The sequence below is a fragment of the Bacillus rossius genome, unplaced genomic scaffold (assembly GCF_032445375.1).
Source record: "Bacillus rossius redtenbacheri isolate Brsri unplaced genomic scaffold, Brsri_v3 Brsri_v3_scf458, whole genome shotgun sequence".
Classification (NCBI taxonomy): domain Eukaryota; kingdom Metazoa; phylum Arthropoda; class Insecta; order Phasmatodea; family Bacillidae; genus Bacillus; species Bacillus rossius.
In genome coordinates, this window is record NW_026962654.1 from 22,886 (window position 1) to 30,000 (window position 7,115).

General features: G+C 50.2%; 1 non-coding gene across 1 annotated transcript in view; it reads left to right on the forward strand.

Moving 5' to 3' along the window:
- The first annotated feature begins 6,717 nt into the window (after positions 1 to 6,717).
- The window catches only part of LOC134544615 (small subunit ribosomal RNA), a 1,989-nt gene continuing 1,591 nt past the window's right edge, over positions 6,718 to 7,115 (forward strand). Inside the window, exon 1 of the ribosomal RNA XR_010077914.1 lies at positions 6,718 to 7,115. This exon is cut by the window's right edge and continues 1,591 nt beyond it. This is a non-coding gene — a ribosomal RNA (small subunit ribosomal RNA).

Sequence of the window (7,115 nt, forward strand, 5' to 3'; positions counted from 1 at the left end):
TCTGGCGGCGACCGAGGCCTCCACGGCCGGGGAAATAATCCTCGGTAATTTAACATGTTAAATTAACATGTGTATTAACACAGGCTGGGAGAAGCAGGCATTCTGGACTTTGAAAAATTTCGAGCAGGGGCCGGAGAAATTCTCCCGGCGACCGAGGCCTCCGCGGCCGGGAGAACACTCGGCGCTCGGGCTCCGCGTGTACCCGCGGCAAGGCCCATGTTGGGTTATATAGGGGGTAGTGGTGTCCCGAGGGGGAAAAAATTAACATGTTAAATACAGCTTCCAGGCAATAGAAAAATGTCTCGGCGACGGAAGGCACCACTACCCGGCGAATTCCCGCCCCTCTGACTCCGTGCGCCAGCCTGTAATAGCGAATCGGGACTTAGAAAAAATTCGAGCAGGGAGCCAGACAATTCTGTCGGCGACCGAGGCCTCCGTGGCCGGGGAAATAATCCTCGGTAATTTTACATGTTAAATTAACATGTGTATTAACACAGGCTTGGAGAACCAAGCCTGCGGGACTCTGCAATACATTGAGCGGGGAGCCAGAAAATTCTGGCGGCGACCGAGGCCTCCGCGGCCGGGGAAATAATCCTCGGTAATTTTACATGTTAAATTAACATGTGTATTAACACAGGCTTGGAGAACCAAGCCTGCGGGACTCTGCAATACATTGAGAGGTGAGCCAGAAAATTCTGGCGGCGACCGAGGCCTCCGCGGCCGAGGAAATGGTCCTCGGTGATTTTACATGTTAAATTAACATGTGTATTAACACAGGCTGGGAGAAGCAAGCCTGCGGGACTCTGCAATATATTGAGCGGGGAGCCAGAAAATTCTGGCGGCGACCGAGGCCTCCACGGCCGGGGAAATAATCCTCGATAATTTAACATGTTAAATTAACATGTGTATTAACACAGGCTGGGAGAAGCAGGCATTCTGGACTTTGAAAAATTTCGAGCAGGGGCCGGAGAAATTCTCCCGGCGACCGAGGCCTCCGCGGCCGGGAGAACTTCGGCGCTCGGGCTCTGCGAGTACCCACCGCAAGGCCTATTTTGGGTTTTATAGGGGGTAGTGGTGTCTCTGGAGGGAAAAAATACACGGTAAATATTGCAGCCAGAGCCTATGGCAATCTGTTGGCGACCGAGGCCTCCACACCCCGGCAAATTTTCGGCTCTCGGACTGTGTGTATTCCACTGGAGACAGGCCTGCGGGACTCTGTAATATATTGAGCCGGGAGCCAGAAAATTCTGGCGGCGACCGAGGCCTCCGCGGCCGAGGAAAAGGTCATTGGTAAAATTACATGTTAAATTAACATGTGTATTAACACAGGCTGGGAGAAGCAGGCATTCTGGACTTAGAAAAATTTCGAGCAGGGGCCCGAGAAATTCTCCCGGCTACGAGGCCTCCGCGGCCGGGAGAACTCTCGGCGCTCGGGCTCCGCGTCTACACATGGGGAGCGGGCAGCCAGAAAATTCTGGCGGCGACCGAGGCCTCCGCGGCCGAGGAAATGGTCCTTGGTGATTTTACATGTTAAATTAACATGTGTATTAACACAGGCTGGGAGAAGCAAGCCTGCGGGTCGCTGCAATATATTGAGCGGGGAGCCAGAAATTTCTGGCGGCGACCGAGGCCTCCGCGGCCGGGGAAATAATCCTCGGTAATTTTACATGTTAAATTAACATGTGTATTAACACAGGCTTGGAGAAGCAAGCATGCGGGACTCTGCAATATATTGAGCAGGGAGCCAGAAAATTCTGGCTGCGACCGAGGCCTCTGCGGCCGAGGAAATGGTCATTGGTAATTTTACATGTTAAATTAACATGTGTTTTAACACAGGCTGGGAGATGCAGGCATTCTGGACTTAGAAAAATTTCGAGCAGGGGCCAGGGAAATTCTCCCTGCGACCGAGGCCTCCGCGGCCGGGAGAACTCTCGAAAACCACCTCGTTCGTGGTTGTTTGTCGTGCGGGGCGAATCGGGAAATCTAGCAAATAGCTGAAGACATTCTCCCGGCGATGGAGGTCTCGGCGGCCGGGAAAAACGCCCGCGCTCGGGCGTTGCGCGCCCCCTTGGCAAGGCCCATTTTGCGTTATATAGGGGGTAGTGGTGTCACGAGGGGAAAAAATTAACATGTTAAATACTGCTCCCAGGCAATTGTAAAATGTCTCGGCGACGGAAGGCACCACTACCCGGCATATTTACGCCCCTCGGACTCCGTGCGCCAGCCTGTAATAGCGAATCGGGACTTAGAAAAAAAATTCGAGCAGGGAGCCAGAACATTTTCCCGGCGATCGAGGCCTCCGCGGCCGAGGAATTTGTCATTGGTGATTTTGCATGTTAAATTAACATGTGTATTAACACAGGCTTGGAGAAGCAAGCCTGCGGGACTCTGCAATACATTGAGCGGGCAGCCAGAAAATTCTGGCGGCGACCGAGGCCTCCGCGGCCGGGGAAATAATCCTCTGTAATTTTACATGTTAAATTAACATGTGTATTAACACAGGCTTGGAGAAGCAAGCCTGCGGGACTCTGCAATACATTGAGCGGGGAGCCAGAAATTTCTGGCGGCGACCGAGGCCTCTGCGGCCGGGATAATAATCCTTGGTAATTTTACATGTTAAATTAACATGTGTATTAACACAGGCTGGGAGAACTAGGCATTCTGGACTTTGAAAAATTTCGAGCAGGGGCCGGAGAAATTCTCCCGGCGACCGAGGCCTCCGCGGCCGGGAGAACTCTCGGCGCTCGGGCTCCGCGTCTACCCATGGGGAGCGGGCAGCCAGAAAATTCTGGCGGCGACCGAGGCCTCCGCGGCCGAGGAAAAGGTCATTGGTAATATTACATGTTAAATTAACATGTGTATTAACACATGCTGGGAGAAGCAGGCATTCTGGACTTTGAAAAATTTCGAGCAGGGGCCGGAGAAATTCTCCCGGCGACCGAGGCCTCCGCGGCCGGGAGAACTCTCGGCGCTTGGGCAGCGCGTCTACCCATGGGGAGCGGGCAGCCAGAAAATTCTGGCGGTGACCGAGGCCTCCGCGGCCGAGGAAATGGTCCTTGGTGATTTTACATGTTAAATTAACATGTGTATTAACACAGGCTGGGAGAAGCAGGCATTCTGGACTTAGAAAAATTTCGAGCAGGGGCCGTTGAAATTCTCCCGGCGACCGAGGCCTCCGCGGCCGGGAGAACTCTCGGCGCTCGGGCTCCGCGTGTACACGCGTCAAGGCCCATTTTGGGTTATATAGGGTGTAGTGGTGTCTCTGGAGGGAAAAAATACACGGTAAATATTGCAGCCAGAGCCTATGGCAATCTGTTGGCGACCGAGGCCTCCACACCCCGGCAAATTTTCGGCTCTCGGACTGTGTGTATTCCACTGGAGACAGGCCTGCGGGACTGTGCAGTATATTGAGCGGGGAGCCAGGAAAATCTCCCGGCGACCGAGGCCTCCGCGGCCGAGGAAATGGTAATTGGTGGTTTTGCATGTAAAATTAACATGTGTATTAACACAAGCTGGGATGAGAGGAATTTGGCGGCGACCGAGGCCTCCTCACCCCGGCAAAATATCAGCTACCGGGCTCTGCATATTCCTACAGAAGCAGGCCTGCAGGACTCTGCAATATATTGAGCGGGAACCAGAAAATTCTGGCGGCGACCGAGGCCTCCGCGGCCGAGGAAAATTGTCATTGGTGGTTTGCATGTAAAATTAACATGTGTATTAACACAAGCTGTGACCAGAGGAATTTGGCGGCGACCGGGGCCTCCACACCCCGGCAAAATATCAGCTACCGGGCTCTGCTTATTCACATTCAAGCAGGCATTAGGGACTCTGAAAAGTTTCGGGCGGGGAGCCAGAAAATTCTCCCGGCCACAGAGCCCTCCCTCCCGAGAGTCTGTGTAAATGCCTGTTATACAGGCCCCATGAATTCCAGCCTTATAGGTTATTTTAAGTCTCCGTTCGTGGTTGTTCGTAAACAACTGCGATTCGGGATTTTGACCTATTTCCTATGATCATGTTCCCGGAAGTTAGCCAGCCTCTTTCAGTCAAAATCTCATATTTTGGGTACCTTTGTGAACCCATCGATAGGCCCATTTTGGGTATATTAGGGGGACATGCAATCGGGAAAAATTGGAATTATTTGCAATATGGAAAGAATATGTACATAAATGAAAAGGGAGTCCCCCCGAGTTTTCTCGCCCTATATATATTGCAAAAATATCCAATTAATTATTGTGGAACCTGTAGCACCTTTCTATGAAGCAGAATTAACATTACAGAACGGTTTGAATGCTACCACCTCAGTTTCTCTACAATGCATTGGATTTCAAAGAGGTGAATTACTGTGGATGGTACTGTTGTATGGCTAACAAATCGTCTGGGAAACAATGCAGAATTAAATTAAGAAGGTTGTATGTTTTCTGTTACATGGTGGAGGTGCCCTCTAGTACACAGTAAAATGTTTTGTGGACTGCAGCTCCTTGAGGAATTAATTCAGTATGGGTCTTGTAGTGGTCTGAAAGTGGATGATGAAAAAGAATGTATAATGGTATTCAGAGCACCTCGCGGTGAAGCGGACATGCTACCTCAAAATGCTTGATTGATTCATGCCCAGTTCCCCCAAGAAGCGGTACATTGAAAAAATTGATTTACTTTGTGGATGATACTAGCAAATACTATCCGCTGGGGGAAGTAAGCAGAAATTTGGTGGTCGTATGTTTGTTACATGGTAGAGGTGCTTTCTAGTACACAATGAAATGCTTGGTGTACCGCTGCTCCTTGAAGAATTAATTCCATATGGGTCTAGCCGTGGTCTTAACTGTGAACACGAAGAACTATCTAAAGTGGCCTATCTGTCTGAACTGCAATACACAAGCTGCGAGCCAATGCTATACCTTTCTCAGGTAACGAGCTCTTGTGCGGCGATTCGATTGGATGCGAAATGGTGGGGAACGCGTGTCCGGTCGTCTTAACCAAGTAATGGTTCCCCTCTGTTAACAATGAAATGTTTGATGGATCGCAGCTCCCTGAGAGACAAGTTTCAAAGGGGTTAGTCGCGGTCTTCAATCCTGGCCAAGGTGCAGTCACCATCTATAAGAGATACCTGCTTTACTGAAGGGTAGCAAGAGTTCCCTTGCCCGCATGTTGCTCCGTGGGGGTATATCAGTATAAAGGTAGAAGAAGCCATGATCGGAGCTTCGGTGGATGAGATTGGCGGAGAAGACATGTTCTTGTCTATCTGGTAGATCAGGGGGGTGGCAGCTGATCCGGAGAAAGCAAGCGGACTCCCGATGTTCCGTCGACTCCCAATGTACACTTGAAACATGCACATTTGGGTGGCGAGGGGGCGTTGTGGCCATCCGAAAACATGTCTTCATCTCTCTTATTGGTGGACCGCTGCTCCTTGAAGAATTAATTCCATATGGGTCTAGTCTTGGTGATAACTGTGAACACTAAGAACTATCTAAAGTGGCCTATCTGTCTGAACTGCAATACACTAGCTGCGAGCCAATGCTATACCTTTCTTAGGTAACGAGCTCTTGTGCGGCAATTCGATTGGATGCGAAATGGTGGGGAACGCGTGTCCTATCGTCTTAACCAAGTAATGGTTCCCCTCTGTTAACAATGAAATGTTTGATGGATCGCAGCTCCCTGAGAGACAAGTTTCAAAGGGGTTAGTCGCGGTCTTCAATCCTGGCCAAGGTGCAGTCACCATCTATAAGAGATACCTGCTTTACTGAAGGGTAGCAAGAGTTCCCTTGCCCGCATGTTGCTCCGTGGGGGTATATCAGTATAAAGGTAGAAGAAGCCATGATCGGAGCTTCGGTGGATGAGATTGGTGGAGAAGACATGTTCTTGTCTATCTGGTAGATCAGCGGGGGTGGCAGCTGATCCGGAGAAAGCAAGCGGACTCCCGATGTTCCGTCGACTCCCAATGTACACTTAAAACATGCACATTTGGGTGGCGAGGGGGCGTTGTGGCCATCCGAAAACATGTCTTCATCTCTCTTATTGGTGGACCGCTGCTCCTTGAAGAATTAAATCCATATGGGTCTAGTCTTGGTGATAACTGTGAACACTAAGAACTATCTAAAGTGGCCTATCTGTCTGAACTGCAATACACTAGCTGCGAGCCAATGCTATACCTTTCTCAGGTAACGAGCTCTTGTGCGGCAATTCGATTGGATGCGAAATGGTGGGGAACGCGTGTCCTATCGTCTTAACCAAGTAATGGTTCCCCTCTGTTAACAATGAAATGTTTGATGGATCGCAGCTCCCTGAGAGACAAGTTTCAAAGGGGTTAGTCGCGGTCTTCAGCCCTGGCCAAAGGTGTTTAGAAATGAATACTTTTCGGACCAGTGGGCAAATTAGTTCACAGCGAGCCCACGGGCCAACGGTCTGCTCCCGCAGTGGGCCGCGCCCGAATGTGGGCACCGATCATATAATTTGAAATCCACTCGCCAAGTACCATGCGAGTTTCTAAGAGCGCGATATATTCGCCAGTGAAAGCCTTGGAAGTTTGGCCTCGCCTACTCCCTAGGAAAATTAATTAGAGATGGAAGGAAAGACTTTGCAATTGCAAAGCGGGTGTCGATATTGGGAAGTCGCCCCCGTACTTGTTGATACAGAAGGAAAAAAAAATGTACATCATAAGATTCGGACCCGGTGCTCTGCGGACCCGGGAGGTTCCTCCGAACGAAAAAAAAAGCTGCTAGCAGCTCCCTGGTTGATCCTGCCAGTAGTCATATGCTTGTCTCAAAGATTAAGCCATGCATGTCTAAGTGCAAGCCAAAATAAGGTGAAACCGCGAATGGCTCATTAAATCAGTTATGGTTCCTTAGATCGTACCACATGACTTGGATAACTGTGGTAATTCTAGAGCTAATACATGCTGAACTGAGTCCCGACCAGAAATGGGAGGGATGCTTTTATTAGATCAAAACCAATCGGCGTGGCTCGTCTGCGTCCGTTTGCTTTGGTGACTCTGGATAACTTTGTGCTGATCGCACGGTCTCCGTACCGGCGACGCATCTTTCAAATGTCTGCCTTATCAACTGTCGATGGTAGGTTCTGCGCCTACCATGGTTGTAACGGGTAACGGGGAATCAGGGTTCGAT